A 22,523-nucleotide genomic window follows, 5' to 3' on the forward strand; every position below is an offset into this window, starting at 1 on the left:
GACAAACAAAACACCGTCACTCAGAGCTCCAATAAAGACAAACAAAACGGATGTTCCTGTTTGCCCGATTGTTAACCGTATTGGCAACCCAGCAAAACCTACTGTAAAATTTATTTTACAGATGTTATGGAAACTCTATGCTTGTGATGACATTTTCTCTTTCAAAATAAGGAAGCGCTCGTTGATAGGCTTCAAGGTAAAACATTCCCACCGTCTGGTATGTTAGCTTCACTCGATGTGAAGAATTTATAAACTGACATACCCATCTATGAAACCATTAGCATCATTGTCAACAATCTGACTAACAGGGATCACTGATCCAAGACGAAACTTATGACCTTGTAGCAATCCTCATAATTACTACTTCACATAACTACTTTTCTTTTCACAACTGTGTACACAAACAAAATCGTGGGTTAGCAACGGGAAATTGTTTTGTTGGATGTTTAGTAAGAGAATAAATACTTTAAGCAACACCCCCATCTCAGCAAGAAAGTACTTTCCCAATACAAAATTGTTAAGGCTTTCGTGGCCACTTGTAGATACATATACGATTTTTTTCGATATCTTTGACGCTTCAGTTGAAAACGTGAGCCCCCTTGCGGAATAGTTTTGTAGCCTGCGTCACAAATTATTTCTCACGCACGATGTTATGACATGTAATCAATACCTCATTTACCTTGATTTAAATCTCCGGTTCTTAGAGGGGCAAATCGTGTACAAGATTTTTATAAAACCTGCATCCGATGACACCAACATACACGTGTCGTCTTGTCATCCCGCTGCGCACAAAATATAGTTTTTTCTCATCTGTGATTGATCTGGCAATCAGTGTCCCATTGAGACCCATTTCTCTAGAGAGCGAACTAATTAACTAGAAATACATCGCCCAATCCAATAGTTACAGTTCCAATTTAGTAGGCAACTTATTTCATTTGAAGTCCACCAGTAGGAATAGCAAAGCTGGTACTCGGAGTACTTCTTCTGAGTGTATCTATGTCACGTTACGTTTTTGTCAGTGACACATGTTACAGACTCCTCAAAGGTAATGGTGTTAAAATATCCTTTTCTATCCATGGTGTAATCCAATACCAGTTCATTCCCAGTTAACTACCAGTCAAAGATTTCTTTTCCAGCTCAGGAGTCTATAGGCTCTCTTGTGCCCAGTGCCCTCGTACATATACTGGACAAACAGGTCAGGGGTTAAAATACGGTTTCGGAACCTTCTTCTCACTAGAAATGGCACTGTAAAGAATAACTCTTCTTTCGTCTAACAATTTAAAGCTAGTAGCCATTGTGAATCGACGCTCGAGTCTATCCACATCCTACATGTAGTACCTAAAGGGAAAACTAATCATTTTGGAACAGTTCGAGATAAATAAATTTCTCAAGCGGTCGGAAAACTTAAACTTTAATGATCTATTGGTCACTAAAAACCAAATATTTTATGATACCATGACGTCTGCTTTGTCAAAATTTAGGTAGTTTTCTCTCTTCTTTTACGTGGCTATTGGGTCCACTAGTCACTTTTCCTGCATTTGTCTCCTTTCACCGTGGCTGTGTTCGGTTTTCCCAACATCCCATATACTTTTGAAGCATCTGTGCTTTTTAACCCCCACCTCCCCACCTTCGCTCTTCATATATTTACCGTCTTCTGTCCTTTCCCCTCTTACAAATTCCCCTCCCCTCCTCTCCTCCTTCTCCTTATTCATTTAGATTGACGTTTCGATACATATTAATAGTAGCGGGTTCACTTAAATGTTCTAGTCACCACTAGTTCTTTTATTTTTAATTTTTAAGAGTATTTTGTTCTATTCCATTAGTTTAATTGGCTCTTTTCAGCACTTTTACTATCAGCACCGCCAGTTGAATTGGGATGAGAAATCACATGCTGACCGCGAAGTGCGGTTGTATTTAATCATCTACTTATTAACATTTCTACATGCAATCTTTTTTTGCACGTGAAACACAGACACAAATTACTGTACCCACACGGATTACCCTGTATTGAGAAAGGCGAGAAGGATTTTCTACTAGGATAATATTTGGCTAGTAATCTACCACAATTTAAACAGATGTTTTAAAGTAGGCTTGCAACCATTTGTGCCAAACCTAGAACAATTTTACACAATCTAGAGAGCTATCAATTTATTATGGCATAGGAGAAAATAGTAAATTGTGACTTAAAGTCGTACTTAACAAACACTTATTCTCTTAGTGTAAAAGCAGCGTATTTTCTTTTTACACATTGTCATTGTAGAATTAAATTTTCACTCTGAAGAGGAGTGCACGCTGAAATGAAACTCCTGGAAGATTTCAACTGTGTTCCAGACCGAGACTCGAACTCGGGACCTTTGCCTTGCACAGGCAAATGCCCTACCGACCGAGCTACCCAAGCACGGCGTAGGACCCGTCCTCACAGCCTTACTTCCGGTATAGCACTTGATAGTTAAAAGCAAATTTTCTTAGTTCAAGTCTACACAGTTTCAATCTGCCAGGAATTTTCATTGTCAATTTTTTTTGGGTCACTGCCAAGTTACTGTTTAAACAGATAAATATGTCACACAATCGGTGTTGGTGTACAGTAGTGAGACAGACATGTACTTAGCGCTCCACTGAAAATAAAAATATATTTCCTATTCTTCTAAAAATTGCTTTTATAACAAATCCAGTAATCAGATTCTTTATCTGGACATTATTTTACCAACCTTTTATCTGTTGAGCCAGATGAAGGAATTGTGATACCTGAGACCACTAATAGTTTTGCGAAAGTGGAAGGCAGAGATATTATAACTGTAAATTTTCCTTACCATTAAATATGAATGTGTTCATGAAACTGCTAGGTCGTTTTTTTATGTAGAGTTTTGGTGAGCGATGTTGGTGAGATTGGAATGCTTTTAGCAACATCAAGTAAACTGCCTTCAATAACAGTGTGAATGTAAAAGGTGATTTCCAACAATATAACTGAATAATTTTCGTATGAAGGCGTGCTGAAAAGTAGTGCCTCCAAAATTTTTATATCAAACGTCTTACAGCTTTTTAAATAAGACAAACGTTATTAACTATCTGCACCTTTATTCCTCACGAACACATATTTGCAGCTGTCTGCCACTAGAGGGCTCTAAACTGTAGCGTGTAACATGGCTGTATGTAAAGTAACTAGCTGGCCGAGGTGACTGAGCGGTTTTAGGCGCTACAGTCTGGAACCGCGTGACCGCTACGGTCGCAGGTTCGAATCCTGCCTCGGGCATGGATGTGTGTGATATCCTTAGGTTAGTTAGGTTTAAGTAGTTCGAAGTTCTAGGGGACAAATGACCTCAGAAGTTAAGTCCCATAGTGCTCAGAGCCGTTTTTGTAAAGTAACTATGTCAGCGTGTGAGAAACAGAGAGCCATAACGGAGTTTCGGATTGGAGAGTTCATCCACGTAAGGGGCATCCTGTCTTTGAGCATGATAATGCCTGACAACACACGAGCGCTGCGAGCTCTGCAACAATTCTACACCTTGGGTTCACTGTCAACAATCATCCTCAATACTGTCTCAACTCGGTCCCAGCCTACTTTCATCTGTTTCCACAACTTAAAACTTTCGAGGAATTCACTTTGATGGTAAAGAAACGGTGCAAGCAAATGTGCGGTTGTGGCTCCATCAACAAAATCAAACATTTTGCGGTATCAGTTTTAACAAACTGGTCTGTCCTTGGGAGAATTATGTTTGTCACTGGGGTTACTACGTTGAGAAATAAAATGTAGACATGGAGAATCACGATGTAGAACAGTAATCACGTCTATTTGATTTAAAAACCTTGAAGAGTTTTCAGATAAAGAATTCAGAGGCAGTACTTTTCAGCAAGCCCTCGTATATATATGCTCTATGTCTGTCTTTCTTATGTGTTACCAAGGATAAAAGTCTATCCCTTTTCCCCTATCATTTATAATTCTGACATAAGAATAATTCCCATATAAGAATGTAATCAAATATATTTCGAGGAGACAGACTCTGTCCAATCAGGCCACGGAATGTCCACAGTACCGACCGACCACCGTGTCATCCCATTCAGAGAAATAAGAGAAATTTTGAGTACAGTTGATGTTTTTAGTCACGTAGAATGTATATTATCTGGTTACTTTGGCGAAAGATTGTAATTAACAAAAATGATGTGTAAAATCACTCGTCTTTTCAAAAGATATGAAATGACGTTACGAAATTCTATGTAACTACAAATATGTTGCCTATATAGGATAAATATATTATATTTGTTTACTGATTGAGGAACTAATGAATAATTTGTGATAAGCGCACCGGCGTTATCAGATAAACAACGAATGCCGTCTAAGGGCTGTTATTAGGCTCAGTGTCAATTTATTTAATCAGAATGAAGTCGTTGATAGCTGTCATAGGAAACAGTAGATTTGTCTCAAAAGAGCTTAGAAGTGCGGCCCATCCTTACTAGGGATTGGTAGAGTGATGGGATGTAGATCCCTATATATACCATAGACGTTACCCTTTTGATAGTAAACTTTAGCCCAACCTTACATATCGGCATTAGAGGTCTCATAGAGTATTCACACTTTCTTTTAATACGTCGATTTTTAATGAACAAGGTATTCCGTGACTTACAGAAAAAAAAGTATTTTGAACAGTGTACGCGTTAGGAACCGAAGATATTTGACAAAGCACTCAAAGATTAAATAAAATAGAAACCTACAAGGGATTGGTGAAGGATTAGGAGCGATTAATAGTACATATCCTGTACTATGTTTGTTTATGGGTGAGTTTAAAAAGACAGTGTCTTAGTAGAGACGTGGAGCAATGAGTTAAGGCAGCTCCGAAAGACTTTCCTGAGTTCATCTGCACTGCTTTTTGTACTTTACGTGCCGTCTGAGGAAAAGATAGGAAATTATGCACGAGAGAAGAAGAGAATAGCCAAACTTGTTTTGATGAGCATTTTAGATACTTAGACAAGATACCATGTCCATTAGATGTCAATCGAGTGAGGCATTATGAAGCACACGAAATATTCCACCCACGAATATCATTGCCTTTGGGCCAGTGGTGAAGGAAGTAGGTCCTAATCTCGTTCAGAAAATTCCTATCGTCTCGACGACCAATGACGTCGAATGACGAGGCTCAAAATCTTCGCATAGCTAAAGGGTGGAGCAGTCTTTGTGGAGTTAACATCGTTACTTTGCTCTTCTGCCATACCATGCGAAACCTGAATAGAAGACAACTTCAGTCTCTTACGGAGTGTTCAATTTCAACTTTAATGGTTTAACAAATGGTTCAAATGGCTCTAAGCACTATGGGACTTAACATCTGAGATCACCAGTCGCCTAGACTTAAAACTAGTTAAACCTAACTAACCTAAGGAAATCACACACGCCCATGCCCAAGGCAAGATTCGAACCTGCGACCGCAGCAGCAGCGCGGTTCCGGACTAAAGCGCCTAGAACCGCTCGACTACAGAGGTCGGCAATGGTTTAACACTGTTCGATGTTTATTAACTATATAACTAGAAGTACCTGACGCAGGGCGCAGACGGAGTAGTTACGTGCCGGGTGGAAAGGCGGTTCCCCGAAGCTGGCGGGCCGCCGCTGCAGCAGTAGCGTGTACACGGCGGGCGGCGAACCAGGGGCCTCCACCACCACAGTCACGCGGTTCTCTCCCACTCCCAGCGTACAGTTGGCAGATCTGTGGGCAGCAAAATGAGTCAGGTGTCACACATTGGCTGAGTTACCGGGCTGTCAAGTTCTCTGGTTTCGGCGCTTGAGGGACAATGGCATGCCATTCCTCCATAAACATTCAGTCACCTCACTGAAAATGTTCCCAGCAGAGTTCTAGCCGTCACAGAGTCGAAGGGTGGGCACAAATGGTTCAAATGGCTCTGAGCGCTATGCGACTTAATTTCTGAGGTCATCAGTCACCTAGAACTTAGAACTAATTAAACCTAACTAACCTAAGGACATCACACACATCCATGCCCGAGGCAGGATTCGAACCTGCGACCGTAGTGGTCGTTCGGCTCCAGACTGTAGAGCCCAGAACCGCACGGTCACTCGGGCCGGCGGGTGGGCACATCTCATATTAATCTCCACTAGTAAGTGACCCGACTCTTTTGATCAGCTAGTACACTGAAACGTTTCTTACGACGATTTCTGGAATGTAGTTGATAGTTTTAATTACAACCTCTCTTCAGCGACGGCTAACGGGGACGATTTTTATTTTCCTATCAGACTGAACAAGCTGTATTAGATTTTAATTTTGTTACATAGACTAAATATCTCTGGTAAATTTTTTGTCCCCTGAAACTTTTGTGCTGCGTGTAATAACATTATGATGATTATAGAATGAAGGCTTTCACGACCAGATGACAGTGCTGCTGGTAAACCTATCGGGTATAAGATCGTGGCCCGCGAAACTCTTGTGTTCCTAACGTTTTGTCCCAAACTGACCTGAAAATCTTCAGAGGCGTTGCTCCTCTGAAGATGATCAGGTCAGTTCGGGACAAAACGTTAGGAACACAAGAGTTTCAAAGACCACGAACTTATACCCCTAAAGGTTTACCGAGCGAGGTGGCGCAGTGGTTAGACACTGGACTCGCATTCGGGAGGACGACGGTTCAATCCCGCGTCCGGCCATCCTGATTTAGGTTTTCCGTGATTTCCCTAAATCACTCCAGGCCAATGCCGGGATGGTTCCTCTGAAAGGGCACGGCCGACTTCCTTCCCCATCCTTCCCTAATCCGATGAGACCGATGACCACGCTGTCTGGTCTCCTTCCCCAAACCAACCAACCAACCAACCCTAAAGGTTTACTGATGATGATTGCTTATTGATGTCGTTTGGAATATTATTGTTATACAGGGTGGTCCATTGATAGTGACCGGGCCAAATATCTCACGAAATAAGCATCAAACGAAAAAACTACAAAGAACGAAACACGTCTAGCTTGAAGGAGAAAACTAGATGGCGCTATGGTTGGCCCACTAGATGGCGCTGCCATAGGTCAAATGGATATCAACTGCGTTTTTTTTAATAGGAACCCCCACTTTTATTACATATTCGAGTAGTACGTAAGGAAATATGAATGTTTTAGTTGGACCACTTCTTTCGCTTTGTGATAGATGGAGCTGTAATAGTCACAAACGTATAAGTGCGTGGTATCACGTAACATTCCGCCAGTGCGGACGGTATTAGCTTCGTGATGCATTACCCGTGTTAAAATGGACCGTTTACCAATTGCGGAAAAGGTCGATATCGTGTTGAAGTATGGCTATTGTGATCAAAATGCCCAATGGGCATGTGCTATGTATGCTGCTCGGGATCCTGGACGACATCATCCAAGTGTCCGGACCGTTCGCCGGAAGTGTTCAGCCACATGTGAAACGTCAACCACGACCTGCAACAAATGATGATGCCCAAGTAGGTGTTTTAGCTGCTGTCGCGGCTAATCCGCACATCAGTAGCAGACAAATTGCGCGAGAATCGGGAATCTCAAAAACGTCGGTGTTGAGAGTGTTACATCAACATCGATTGCACCCGTACCATATTTCTATGCAACAGGAATTGCATGGCGACGACTTTGAACGTCGTGTACAGTTCTGCCACTGGGCACAAGATAAATTACGGGACGATGACAGATTTTTTGCACGCGTTCTATTTAGCGACGAAGCGTTATTCACCAACAGCGGTAACGTATTGTTGTTGTGGTCTTCAGTCCTGAGACTGGTTTGATGCAGCTCTCCATGCTACTCTATCCTGTGCAAGCTTCTTCATCTCCCAGTATCTACTGCAACCTACATCCTTCTGAATCTGCTTAGTGTATTCATCTCTTGGTCTCCCTCTACGATTTTTACCCTCCACACTGCCCTCCAATGCTAAATTTGTGATCCCTTGATGCCTCAAAACATGTCCTACCAACCGATCCCTTCTTCTGGTCAAGTTGTGCCACAAACTTCTCTTCTCCCCAATCCTATTCAATACTTCCTCATTAGTTATGTGATCTACCCATCTAATCTTCAGCATTCTTCTGTAGCACCACATTTCGAAAGCTTCTATTCTCTTCTTGTCCAAACTAGTTATCGTCCATGTTTCACTTCCATACATGGCTACACTCCATACAAATACTTTCAGAAACGACTTCCTGACACTTAAATCTATACTCGATGTTACCAAATTCCTCTTCTTGAGAAACGCTTTCCTTGCCATTGCCAGTCTACTTTTTATATCCTCTCTACTTCGACCATCATCAGTTATTTTACTCCCTAAATAGCAAAACTCCTTTACTACTTTAAGTGTCTCATTTCCTAATCTAATTCCCTCAGCATCACCCGACTTAATTTGACTACATTCCATTATCCTCGTTTTGCTTTTGTTGATGTTCATCTTATATCCTCCTTTCAAGACACTGTCCATTCCGTTCAACTGCTCTTCCAAGTCCTTTGCCGTCTCTGACAGAATTACAATGTCATCGGCGAACCTCAAAGTTTTTACTTCTTCTCCATGAATTTTAATACCTACTCCGAATTTTTCTTTTGTTTCCTTTACTGCTTGCTCAATATACAGATTGCGGTAACGTAAACCGGCATAATATGCACTATTGGGCAACAGAAAATCCACGATGGCTGCGACAAGCGGAACATCAGCGACTTTGGCGGGTTAATGTATGGTGCGGCATTATGGGAGGAAGGATAATTGGCCCCCATTTTATCGATGGCAATCTAAATGGATCAATGTATGCTGATTTCCAACGTAATGTTCCACCGATGTTACTACAAGATGTTTCACTGCATGACAGAATGGCGATGCACTTCCAACATGATGGATGTCCGGAACATAGCTCGCGTGTGGTTGAAGCGTTATTGAATAGCATATTTCATGACAGATGAATTTGTCGTTGAAGCACCATACCATGGCCCTCACGTTCACCAGATCTGACGTCCCCGGATTTCTTTCTGTGGGCAAAGTTGAAGTATATTTGCTATCGTGATCCACCGACAACGCCTGACAACATGTGTCAACGCATTGTCAATAGATGTGCGAACATTACGGAAGGCGAACTACTTGCTGTTGAGAGGAATGTCGTTACACTTACTGCCAAATGCATTGAGGTTGACAGACATCATTTTGAGCATTTATTGCATTAATGTGGTATTTATAGGTAATCACTCTGTAACAGCATGCGTTCTTAGAAATGATAAGTTCACAAAGGTACATGTATCACATTGGAACAACCGAAATAAAATGTTGAAACGTACCTACGTTCTGTATTTTAATTTAAAAAACCTACCTGTTACCAACTGTTCGTCCAAAATTGTGAGCCATATGTTTGCGACTATTACAGCGCCATCTATCACAAAGCGAAAAAAGTGGTCCAACTAAAACATTCATATTTGTTTACGTACTACACGAAAATGTAATAAAAAATGGGGTTCCTATTTAATAAAACGCAGTTGATATCCGTTTGACATATGGTAGCGCTGCCGGAGTTGCCGAGCTGTTCTAGGCGCTGCAGTCTGGAACCTCGTGACCACTGCGGTCGCAGGTTCGAATCCTGCCTCGGGCATGGATGTGTGTGATGTCCTTAGCTTAGTTAGGATTAAGTAGTTCTAAATTCTAGGGGACTGATGACCTCAGAAGTTAAGTCCCTTAGTGCTCAGAGCCATTTGACCCATTTTTGACCTATGGCAGCGCCTTCTAGCGGGCCAACCATAGCGCCATCTGGTTTCCCCCTTCAAGCTAGACAAGTTTAGTTCTTTGTCGTTTTTTCGATTGACGCTAATTTCGTGAGATATTTGGCCCGGTCACGTATGGTGGACCACCCTGTATATGAAGATAGTAACTGTTCTCGAAAGAACAGATACCATTGATGACCGTGCAGCTTCTCTTGAATAAACGGTAATTCATTGAAACCGTCCGCTGCCGACAAGTGTTGTTGATATATCTCGATGGGGACAGCTGAAAATGTGCGCCCCGACCGGGACTCGAACCCGGGATCTAATGCTGACATGGCAGACGCTCTATCCATCTGACCCACCGAGGACACAGACTGCGACTGCAGAGACTTATCCCTTGCACGCTTCCCGTAACACACACATTCCCAACTGTCCACAATCTACATACGTAATGTAACTAATATCTATTTGCCCATCCGCTCACTACTCGCGCACACTAAGGTGACGAGTCCCGTAAGAGTTCGGGCAACCTGTGCGCATTCACACAGACGAAGTTCAATGGCTGGGTAGCCTTTAACTGTATATATGAAGGTAATAACTGTTCTCGAAAGAACAGATACCACTGGTGACCGTGCAGCTTCTCTAGAATATATGATAATTATTTGAAACCCTCAGCTGCCCACAGGTGTTGTTGATATAACTCGATGGGGACAGCTGAAAATGAAAATGCCTAAATTCTGCCCACAAAGAGTGACCTTTATCTCTCTCCATAGATGTGTCCTCCTCCTTTGTTTGGAAAGACGTCCATAATCCTTCATACTGCACATGACACCATAATGTATTCACAAATACACAATGAAGAGACCCGTGCCGCTAGGTTAGACTACCATTACACGGATGTAAGGGGGAAGTAGATGTCCAAGACGGCAATGTCTGGGAACGCAGAAAACGTAAGACCAGTTAGAAATCAATAAGTATAACATCTGAGAAATAGAACAGCCAGAAAAATCCACGGGAATTATATCTATCAATATATATGATGTGCATTTTGTTGATGCCATACCAATCCAATGAAACTGAAACGTGCTTTCGGAAGACTATGAACAACTGTACCCGTTCACCCAAGTAACAGTCAATGTTGTCATTGTAGATTGTGTACTATTTGAATAGATTCCTTTCCTAATGCTCCCCATCCAGAAGCTTTTAATTCTGTTGTTTTCATTGACGCATTTTGAGAAATTTTATTCCAGTAGCAATGTAAGTTTCTCGATAGATCTATATCCCACGGATTATTTTGATCTTCAGTTCAGGTGCTCTATAGTCTCATCATCAGCTACTAAACTGGACTCAAAAGCTGAGTTCCATACGTACCATTAGGGGTCGCCCAGAACTGGAGTACACCGTAAGGAATTTATACAAGGTATCGAATCTAGCGTACCACACGTTTCACACAACATGTACTTGCAGCAGTAGGAACTACTACTTAATTTTGTTGTACAAAACATATGACTCCCTGAATTTGACAGTTGGCATAAGTTATTTATTGTCTGCTTTTGTTCTGGAGGAATGCTCGTCGTAATTATGACATTCCATTGCCGGAGCACGTTTGGCATCCGATGATGTTATTTTGTTGAGGTGGTATCCATTATAAATAAAATGAATATCACTTAACATCAATTATGTAATGTCATGAAGGTGAGAAAACTTCTGTCTTTTTCGGCTAAAATTTATTCTTGAGCAACAGACATTTTCACCTATTCACGTTAGACATTTTCTGTCGTATTCATTGTTTGTACTGTTCATGGAGCAATTTGTTGTCCTATAGGCGCTAAATGCCCATGGTATAGGCATTTAGCACATATAGGACTACGAATGGTTGCATGAGCCCGACACAAAAATACATACCACTGAAGATGCCTAACGCGAATAGGCGAAACCTGTCTGGTACTAGAGAATAAATTTCAGTTGCAAAAGACGGAAGTTTTCTTATCTCTATGATACAATATATTGAAGTTATTACTAGCAACTTAGGGAAATGGCTGTAAATATTAACAATATTAAGAATATAAAATAAATTGTGAGATAAACCGAGCCATGTCAATCTTTTTTTGTCAAAGTCGCTTATGTCGGTCTGTTCCCCATTTGCGGCCCTACCGTGACTATAACGATTTCCCGTTCCCGTCTGCTCCGCTTGTAAACTTTCCTTACAGCATAACATGTTATGCTGTAAGGAAAGTTTACAAGCGGAGCAGACGGGAACGGGAAATCGTTATAGTCACGGTAGGGCCGCAAATGGGAAACAGACCGACATAAGCGACTTTGACAAAAAAAGATTGACATGGCTCGGCGCCTGAGAATAAGCATCTCGGAAACGGCGAAGGTAATCGTCTGTTCGAGTGCTACTGTCGTGTATGTAAAGTGACTGAAGAACGTTGAAACTACGTGTAGGCGACAAAATGTCGGACGTCCCCAACTGATCAGAGAACGTGAAGGTCTGAGGTTTGCACGCTGTACAGGCTGGTCTGAGACAGTCTGAAAAGCTCGTAAGGGTGTTTCAGGCTAGTAGTGCTGAAAAATAATTGTTAAGAAACAAATTCGATACGTTGCGCCGTTTCCGAGTTTCCACCAGAGCCGGTGTCGCCAAACGTGTGCTTTGTTTGATTTCCTAAAACCGAACAAGACAGCGATAAGAAACTGGACATGGGACAGCAGTAAGGATCGAGCCCAAGCCACCTCTCGAAACAGTTTGATTGGCTAATTTAGATGCTAATTAACTTGGAAACGGCACAAGGTATCGAATTTTTTTCTTTACAATTAATTCTCAGCACAACCCACAGAGAAACACCCTCACAATCTTTTCCGACTGTTTCTGACTACCCTATACAAACCACGATAGCCGATGATCTGTGGTGGACCTGAATGAAAGCACAAATATTTCGGAGCAAGCCGTTTAAGAGCACATTGTCTAATACTGGGCCCGTAAGCATACGACCCCCACGAGCTCCCATGTTGACCCAACGACATAGAAACTGTGACAGTGAGCACGTGAACATCAAGATGGGAGCATGGATTAGTGGATACCAGGCGCCTGGTCGGGTGAATCAAGTTTCTTGTTACACCAGGTCGATAGTCGTGTCCAGCTACATCGTCATCCAAGCGAACGGCTACTCGAATCTGGCACTTCACTATGGACGCAAGTCTATAGGTGCAGTATTATGCTATGGGAGATATTCACCTGAGCTTCCAAGGGACCTACGGTGATAATCCAAGTGACCAAGACAGCTGTGGGCAATGTGAACATTATTGCGGAGCACCTGCGTCCCTCCCTGCTTGATGTCTTCTCCGAACGCGATAGCATCTTCCAGTAGGATAAATGTCCGTCATAAGGCCAGACGTGTTTTGCAGTGGTTTCAAGAGCATCAGAGTGAACTCGGATTGATGTCTTGGCCAGCAAATTCCCCTGATCTGAATCCAATAGAACACATCTGATACGTTATCTGGAGCCAGCTCCACGCCCACAAACCATCGGTCCGTAATTTACGGATACCTACCAAGAACTTGTCGAATCCATCTCAGGCAGATCTGCTGATGTATTGCGTACCAAAGGCGGACTAACAAGCTATTGGGCAGGTGGTCATAATGTTTTGGTTCATCAGTAAATGTTAGTGTTGCACCAAAGCACTTCCTACGTACCTAAAATATGACGGATAAGAGAACATCGACAACTCAAAAAATACCCACGTAAATCACCGGAGCTACTCAAGAGTTAAATTCTAGTCTCCAGTAGTAACGATTAATCACACAAGACCATATTCCATCAGTGTGCAAATAGTATGTCGCTTGAATCACTGGTAGAATTTGAAATTGGACATCAGGACCCATACGTTCAGTAGAAAATGACCATAATTTTCGTTTTGAGAATTATATTTGTGTTCGTTACTATTGTTTTCGAGCTATTTCATGTTGCTGGTTAAAACTTCATACGAGAGTACATGTGCTGAGGTCGGCGCAAGAGTGCCTGACTTTAACAGCCAAATAACCATTCAGATTAAATGTCATGTAAAATGCCGTACTATATGGTGTCTCACAATATGTACCCTGTTAGTAGACGTAGAAATGACCATTAATTTCAATGATTAGGACATAGGTGAATTAAAACGAAGGAACAGATAAAATTACTTCCATTTTCATTGAGAAGTGAAATCAAAAATCACATGCGCGCTACAGAATGTTGCATTTTGCTAATCCCTTATGAACACACGAAACCTTTCTAAGGCAATTCCAAATATTTTCCAAAATTACTTACAACAAACCAGCATAATGATATTTAAGATTTACTTCTGTTTCGGTGTTTAATAGAATCTCCCACCTTGAATGCCTATGCTGAAGCACATTTTCAATCTGCTACATCATTTTTATGACATAGTAGTACAGTCATGATTCGACAGTCTAGCGTAGCAACAACATACACAACTATGTTGATACAATATTTCATAGCTATAAATGTGTTTATCTAGTACATATTAAGGACTAACGCATTCAGAGGATACTAGTTAATGATAATTATTGCAATTTCAGAATTGTAAGCAGAAATCTATTTTCTTGAATGAAGCTCGATAATGATGTAGACTGTATGATGAAAAACATCCGGACGCCTGTTGGCGGACAATAATATTGTGTCTGTCCCTCAATCGCCTTCACTACGGCTTGAACTCTGCTACTGACTGTCTGTGGAGGATGTGGAGGAATGGCAGCCCATTCTTCCTCAAGAGCCGCAGGCAAAGGAGGAATGTTGGACTTTGGGATATGGAGCGAAATCAACGCTCTAACTCACACTAAAGATTTTCCGTTGGGTTCAGGTGGCGATTCTGAGTAGACCATTCCATTTCAGGAGTATTATTGTCAAGAAAGCTTTGCCTCACGGATAGTGATCGATAATAAGACGCATTGTTTTTCTGATACAAACAGTCATCGTCTCCGAACTGTTCCTCTGCTTTACCCTGTACGCAATGTTGTCAAATGCCCATACCGTGACATCATCTCAGCCACACTTCACTGGAGGCACTACACACGATGACAGGCTCCGTTCTACAAGCATTCACCAAACCCAAACCCTCCCGTCCGAATGCCAAAAGGTACATCGTAATTCGTCATTCAAAATAACTCGTTCCCTGTCGTCCGCTGTTCGCTGGCATCGCTCTTTTCACCGTCTCCAGCGTCACTTAGCACTGACTACAGAACTATGTGGTTTAGGAGGAGCTGCCTGAGAACCTACCGCATTTGTTTTAATCCCCGAATCACAGTCATTCTGAAAGCTGGAATGCCTGTAGAACTTAGGAACTCGCGAGCGATTCCTTCCACTAATTTCATTCGATTATTTTACAACCGCCTTCCGCAATGCTCGACTGTCTCTGTCCGTCAGTATATTAAGTTTACCTGGTCTTGGTTTAGTTGTGGTTGTCCTTTGGCGTTCCCGCTTCACAGTCACATCATCAACAGTCGACTTGGGACACTGTAGAAAGGTTGAGATGTTCACGATGGATTTTCTACTCAGGTGACATTCAACGAGTAGTCAACGTTTGAAGTCAGTGATATCTCGTCTAGGATGCTCTCTACCATCACTGCATCTCTACTGACAACAGGAGACTCCACGCCTGCTTGTATACTGGAAGATCTATCTGTCGTAATACCCAGTATTTGATTAAGCATTGCGTATTGGTGTAGTTAGTTTTGAACGGCTAGAGTATCCATCATCGTACGTCCATATATACGAGGTCGTGCTGAAAAGAAATGGCTCCGATTTCTTACAGGAAAACTTTTAAAGCTTCTCAAATACGGCAATTGTTATTCACATTCTCGGTCTCCATTCTTGATGTCTACATGTTCGCGTCTCTCTGCTGCTAGAGGGCTCCGAGCTTCTAACATGACGGTGTGTAACGCAACTAAGTCGGTCCGTGAGACACAGCATGCTATAATCGAGTTTCGAATTCGAAGAGTTCGTCTACACATGAAGCACACTTTCCTTTAGCATAGTGGCGCTAGAGTACACATAAACGCTGCGACACCTGCAACAATCCGATGCCTTTGGTTCACTGTCATCGATCACCGTCCATTCCACCCCGACTTGGCCCCATCCGATTTTCATCTGTTTCCACAACTTAAAAGTTTTTATGGTGATGGAGCAGCGAAAACAGAGGTGAGGTTGTGGCTTTGTCGACAAAGTAATACATTCTATTGTACGGCCTCAACAAGCGGGTCCCTTTGGGAGAAAGGTGTTCAACACCAGGGTGACTAAATTGAGAAATAAATATATAGATATGAAGAATAAAGATGTATAATTGCAATAAAGTTAGTTTTATTTAAAAAAAACCTTAAGAGTTTTCACTCACAAAATACAGAGGCATTACTTTTCAGCACGTCCTCGTATGTATCCTACGATAAGTATCAATGCGTTACTGTTGGATTCAATCAATTCGTACACATACATATGTGTAATAATTTACGGTGATTTAAAATGTCATGATCACTAAAGTGAGATGACAAAAGTCATGGGATACCTCCTAATGGCGTATAGGACTTGGCATGGGTTCAACAAGTCGCTGGAAGACTCCAGAAGAAATATTGAGCCATGTTGCCTCTATAGCCGTCCATAATTGTGAAAGCCTTGCCGGTGAAGAATTTTGTGAGCGAAGTGACTTCTCGATTATGGTCCACATATGTTCGGTGGGAGTCATGTCGGACGATCTTCTGCGTGACCAATTATTCACTCGAATTTTCCAGAATGTCGCGAACGTTTGTAGCCGGTGATATGACATGATTGTTTGGGAACATGATTCCCATGAATGCCTGCAAATGGTCTGCAAGTAGCCAAACATAACCATTTCCAGTCAGTAATCTGTTCAGTTTGACCAGAGGACCCAGTCCATTCCATGTAAACACAGCCCCTCTATTATGGAGCAAGCACTATCTTGCACACTGCCTTGTTGACAACTTGGAGCCATGGCTTCGTGGAAGCTGCGCAACACTCAAACCCTACCACAGCTCTTACCAACTGAAATCGTGACTCATTTGATCAGGCCACTGTTTTACAGTAGTGTAGTGTCCAACCGATATGATTACGGTGTTGCAGATTATATCGTGTTTTTAGCAAATGCACTTGCTGCGTTCATCTGCTGCCATAGCCTATTAACGCCAAATTTGCCGCACTGTCCTACAGGATTCGTTCGTAGAACGTCCCAGATTGATTCATGATGTTATTTCAAGCAGTGTTGCTTGTCTATTAGCACTGACAGTACTACGAAAACGACGCTGCTCTCGGTCAAGTAAAGGCCTTCGGCCACTGTGCCGTCCGTGGTGAGAGGTAATGCCTGAAATCTGGTAATCTTGGCACACTCTTGACACTGTGAATCTCGGAATATTGAATTTTCTAACGATTTCCGAAATGGAATGTCTCACTCGTCTAGCTTCAACTACCATTCCGCTTTCAGTCTGTTAGTTTCTGTCGTGCGGCCATAATCACGTCAGTAACCTTTTCTCATGAATCACCTGAGTATACTCGTAAATGACAGCTCCGCCAATGCACAGCCCTTTTATACCTTGTGCACGCGACACTACCGCCATCTGTATACGTGCCTGTGGCTGGGCCATAACTTTTGTCAATTCACTGTAGTCACAATCGTGTAGAAAAGTAGGTGACGGATTTCCATTCAATATTAAGATACTGGTAAAATACAATCACTCTGCAAAGAAGACCTAGAATTCTGCTCAAGTGTGTGTATGGTATGAATAGAAAACAGGACAAAAATTAGATAGAAAGAAGGGCAGCACGAGTGAGCACAGGGCTGTTTGTGCATCGGGAGAGAAATGCTGAGAAACCTGCTTACATTTAAATATAGACGTAAACTACCTCGCGAAAGGCTACTTTCTAACTATGAAGAACCACTATAAGTGAGAAATCTAGGAATATACTACAACCCCCTGCGTATTGAGCTCTAAAGCATCTCGAACGTGAGATCGTACAAACTACAATGCACTATAGCACTATAGACATTTACGCAGTCATTATTTCCGCGCTGCATACGAGAATGGAACGGGGAGGAAACCTCATATGTGGCACCACTTCCTGCGCGCATTTTACAGTGATTGGTATGCAAAGAATAGGTGTTGAAGTAAGCAGAATGGAAAAGCGGGGGCGGGGGGGGGGATAGGTTGGCAGGAAAAGTCCGACCGTCAAGGAAAGACTGAAAAATTGTTTTGGTGTTTCTGTGTGCATTTGACGAGGGGTGAAGGGGAATTGATAATTGCAGAGGTAAACCAATTCTGAAAGCTAGGTAAGGTTAAGCGAAGGGACGTTGTATCTGATCTGTGTTCGGAATGGCGACTACATCAACAACAGTTAATGCAAATATAAATAAATTTGCCTCTGGCTGTAAAGATGATTTTTTCACTTACTTATTGCATAATAGATTTCGGGACCGCCAGCCCCATTTTCAGGTGCACCTGTTCACATAGCATAAATTTTCCACAATTACATTGCTGTCAAACCCCTAGTGGCCGTGAGCCCATATTGGAGGTCTTGTATTTGAGTCGGATTATACATGAAATTACAGTTATCATAATCGTAGACAAATACTACCAATACAATAATACTTTATACCCTGCGTGTGTTAAATGTCAACATTTATCTTGGCAACCAGTTTACATTTGAATTAAGAACCATTCACTAGTCAATAGGAACTACTTTATTTAATGCGCGGTATAATTATCTTATTTTCTCATGTATTTAATCAAGCCCATTGTGGGTGGTTTCTCAGACCTTGAGTCAGAAAGCACCATACCGTAACATAAAACCACTGAGGTGTTATCACGGACGTATTCGAAAAATACGATTAACGCCACAAATGATTAATGTTTGTAGAGAGTGATATATACAAGCTCACACAGAAAATAAATGGTTCTAATTCAAATGTAAATTGACTGTCAAGAATATATAATGAAATTTAACACACATTATGCATAAAATATTATCATATTAATATTTTTATGTAATGACTATAAGTAATTGTAATTTCATAAATAATCCGACTTATGCACAAGAACTTTAATATGACCCCATGACCGCTTAAGGTTTGATAGCTTGTAACGTATATCATACGAAGAGTGGTGTTATGTTGTCTACTCACTGCTGTAATGTACGGTAATTTCCAATATTTTTGCTATGTGAACAGTTACATCTGAGGATGGGGCTCGTACTCCCTAAAATCGAATACGCAGTCAGAGGCTAATTTATTTATAAATACAGATAATCACATGGCTGGGTTCCCAGCATGCACTGCGATGGAAAGTCAAAATAAATTTACGAGAACATTAGTCCAGTTTTCAATTTTTTTGTATAGGGAAATTAAATGTTCATCGGTCTCCATTTCTCCGAACGTGTATCTTCCAGGTTCTCTACTTGTCCTTACTTATTGCTTCTTGTGCATCACTTTATTGTTATTAGCAATTCCAAAACTCTAAATTTATGTACCTCTTAGAGGCTTACACATGAAAAAGCGATTGTGAACTGGCAGAAGAAATTATTAGCTTCAGTGTTTAACACTAGGCTTGTTGTCTGAATGTGCTACGTATTACTTTTTCTTCTGGTTCAACGAAGAATTCACAGGAAAAATAAAAAGGCTGACAGGGGTTGTTCATATGTAATAATCGTGAGGAGGGAATGTCCTTCCAGCAGATGAAACGACAAAGGCAAAGGGCCTGCTGCACCATCTCGCGGGTGGCTTTGGAACTAAGCTTGGCGTCACGGCTGCTCCTGCCACCTAGCGGCCGTTACAAGCACTTCCAGCATTATACGCCAACAAAGTAATACGCTGATCGTCTTCCTTTGTACGTACATAATAGTTTATTGTTTTCCGCACTAAGAGATGGCGTGCGACTTTATGATCTCAGGAATTGAGCAAGTGAATCTCGATTCAGTAAAAATTTCATTGCTAACGTAAACTTTACGCTGTTAATTACGCACATTGCCGCTAGATGGCTTACGTGGCGTGGAATGGGACGATTAAGCCGCGAATTTTGAGCGACGGAAACATACTCCTACGACAAATATGCTTCATAAGTAAGTATCTTTAAAAATTGAAGCAATAACATGTAAGTGGACTGGTTAGTGCAACAAGAAAATGGCTGCCAGCATAAAATTAATTTGGTTCAGGGGCGGGTCTAGATATTAGTTTTTCGGTTGTGGCGGGGGTTACAGGTCACAGTGTGCATTTTTGTGTCCACCGCCCCCCCCCCCCCCCCCCGCCCACCTCTCCACCTTCGTTGCCATAACTTGCCGTAGCCACCACTTTTAATCAGCCTCAGCTGTGCTCAGTTGTAAAAACAATAAAGTTTATAAACTGATTAATGTAATAATAATAATAATATGATTAATCACCATAAAATACAGGGTGTAACTGGTCTAAGTGCATTTTTAAAATATTTATATGTACACATATCAGTGTGCTGGTTGTTTTTTCTCTAGGTCGAACGGTCTTCTCACAAACAAGTCATAAACTTTACGACCTAATAGCTCTGCACGGTCGTAATTGCACCGCTAAGTGGACTATGTCTGTCAGTATGCACTAACCTTTTTGCGTTCGCGCGTCAACACTTCCACACCTGGCTTTCTACCCAGGGGACAATAAGTACTAATGGCTTGCTCTTGTCACATGTACTTTGAGACATTACCCACCCTAAAAACAGACGACTTGTAATAGCTATGATAATCAGTCTGCAAATGACGTCAATACTGACGTAATGTTGTCCAGTCCACAGTCCTCAGTCACCAACAGAAGTATCTGCACTATAATAATAATATTAATAACAATTGCTTCGGTATAATTTCCAACTAACTGTAATTTAGTAAAATATTGTTTTTGAAAATAATACGGTCAAAAATTTGAGAACTACATGCTTCACGTAGTTAATTTAATAACTATAACAGGAAATTCGATAACGTCATAATTTACACAAAATAAAGTCGAAGTGTGCACTTGCAATCACTTGGTGATGCTATTGTTATCTGGAATGTAAAGTATGGCATCTGAGTGTGTAAATTAAGAGAATGCTAATTATTTTAGACGTTTTTGTCTACGTTCATGAAGTCTGTTTTCTTCTTCTTCTTAGAGGTTGGTCTCCTTTTCTGCTTTAGCGTACTCAACTGAACGTGGTTTGCTGGAGAGATCAGTGCCCTCACGAACCGCGTCGGATCTGTGGTCGGCAGCAGGTAAGTCAGCGTGTGGATGGGGGCTTCTACCTAGCTGGAATGTCATCCACTAGGCCGCAAAACCAACCACATCACCAACTGAAAAGTGTCCCCGTGTTGAACGTAAGTTTATGTTCTGTAATCCAATACCATTTTCGAGACTCTCAGATTACATGCTACTTTTTTCCCCAATATTTAGGCCTGAAAATTGGGAATTGGCATACAAGGTGCGTTGAGAAAGTAAGGGGAGTTTGGTTGTTTCGCGTATTGTATTAGTCCGGTTCGCACGATTTTTTTGTTGTACTGTTGATAAACATGTTTGAAAATTATTTGAACACAATTAGAATCGTCGGTTATTTTATCTTTTGTGAGTTGTTAAAAAGATTAAACATGTCTTAGTAGTGTCACCTGTTATTAATTTTGAATAAAATTGATCAGAGAATTTGTATTGATTTTTGCTACAATAATGGAATAAAGCGCAGCAAAATTCTAGAAATATTAAATATTGCATTTGGTGAGTCTTCTATGAGTAAAGGAAGGGTTGACGAGTGATAAGAGCGTTGCTATGAAGGCCGTGAAGACGTTGAGGATGACGATAGCGCCGCAGTACACAATTAAACGATGAAATTGTGGGAGAAGTGAAAAAAATTTTTATGAACAATTGCTGAATCACAGTCAAAGATGCTACTGACGACGTTAGTGTATTCCCTTCAGCCCTGAGATATTATTTCGTTTTAACTTGATTTACAGGTTACAATTAGGCAGGAAAATTAATAAAAATTATTTTTTCGTTATGTTTACTAAAAGAGGATATACAAGATGGTGCCGATTAGAGTTTATTTAAAAATTTGTGCTGTATGCTTCTGAAGTAAATAGGACTGTGATTGATACCTGCATATTTATCAGGTTAATACACAGGGTGTTTCAAACGAAGTTTGCCGGCCGCGGCCGCGGTTCTAGGCGCACAATCCGGAACCGCGCGACTGCTACGGTCGCAGGTTCGAATCCTGCCTCGGGCATGGATGTGTGTGATGTCCTTAGGTTAGTTAGGTTTAAGTAGTTCTAAGTTCTAGGGGACTGATGACCACAGCTGTTAAGTCCCATAGTGCTCAGAGCCATTTGAACCATTTGAATCAAACGAAGTTTAAAAAATTTGGATACAGAAAAACAGTCCAGTAAACATGGGCTCTAAAATGCATACCTTAAGAGCTATGACCACTTTGTCATCCTCGATATTGTGAATCGCATCTGTTCTGCTGCAAGCTCTCTGCTTCCCATATTTTGGGAGGAGATCGTATGGACCAAAACAAGGAAAAAATATCCAGTAAACATCGGCTCTAAAATGCATTCCTTAAGGGCCTTGAGCATTTGTTCATCTTCGCTACTGTGAAACACATCTCTTCTGCTGAACAAGTGCTCGTAGTTCTTATGGTATGCACTTTAGACCCCATGTTTACTGGACATTCATTTCTTGTTTTGGTCTAAGTAAACTGAACCCAAATTTTTAAAAGACATTCTGAAACACCCTGTATAATTACATAATTCATTATTCGATTATTCGTATGCTACAATATAAATTTAAATAATTAATTAAGGTCAGGTTAACAAT

Source organism: Schistocerca cancellata, chromosome 4, assembly GCF_023864275.1.
Source record: "Schistocerca cancellata isolate TAMUIC-IGC-003103 chromosome 4, iqSchCanc2.1, whole genome shotgun sequence".
NCBI classification, from domain to species: domain Eukaryota; kingdom Metazoa; phylum Arthropoda; class Insecta; order Orthoptera; family Acrididae; genus Schistocerca; species Schistocerca cancellata.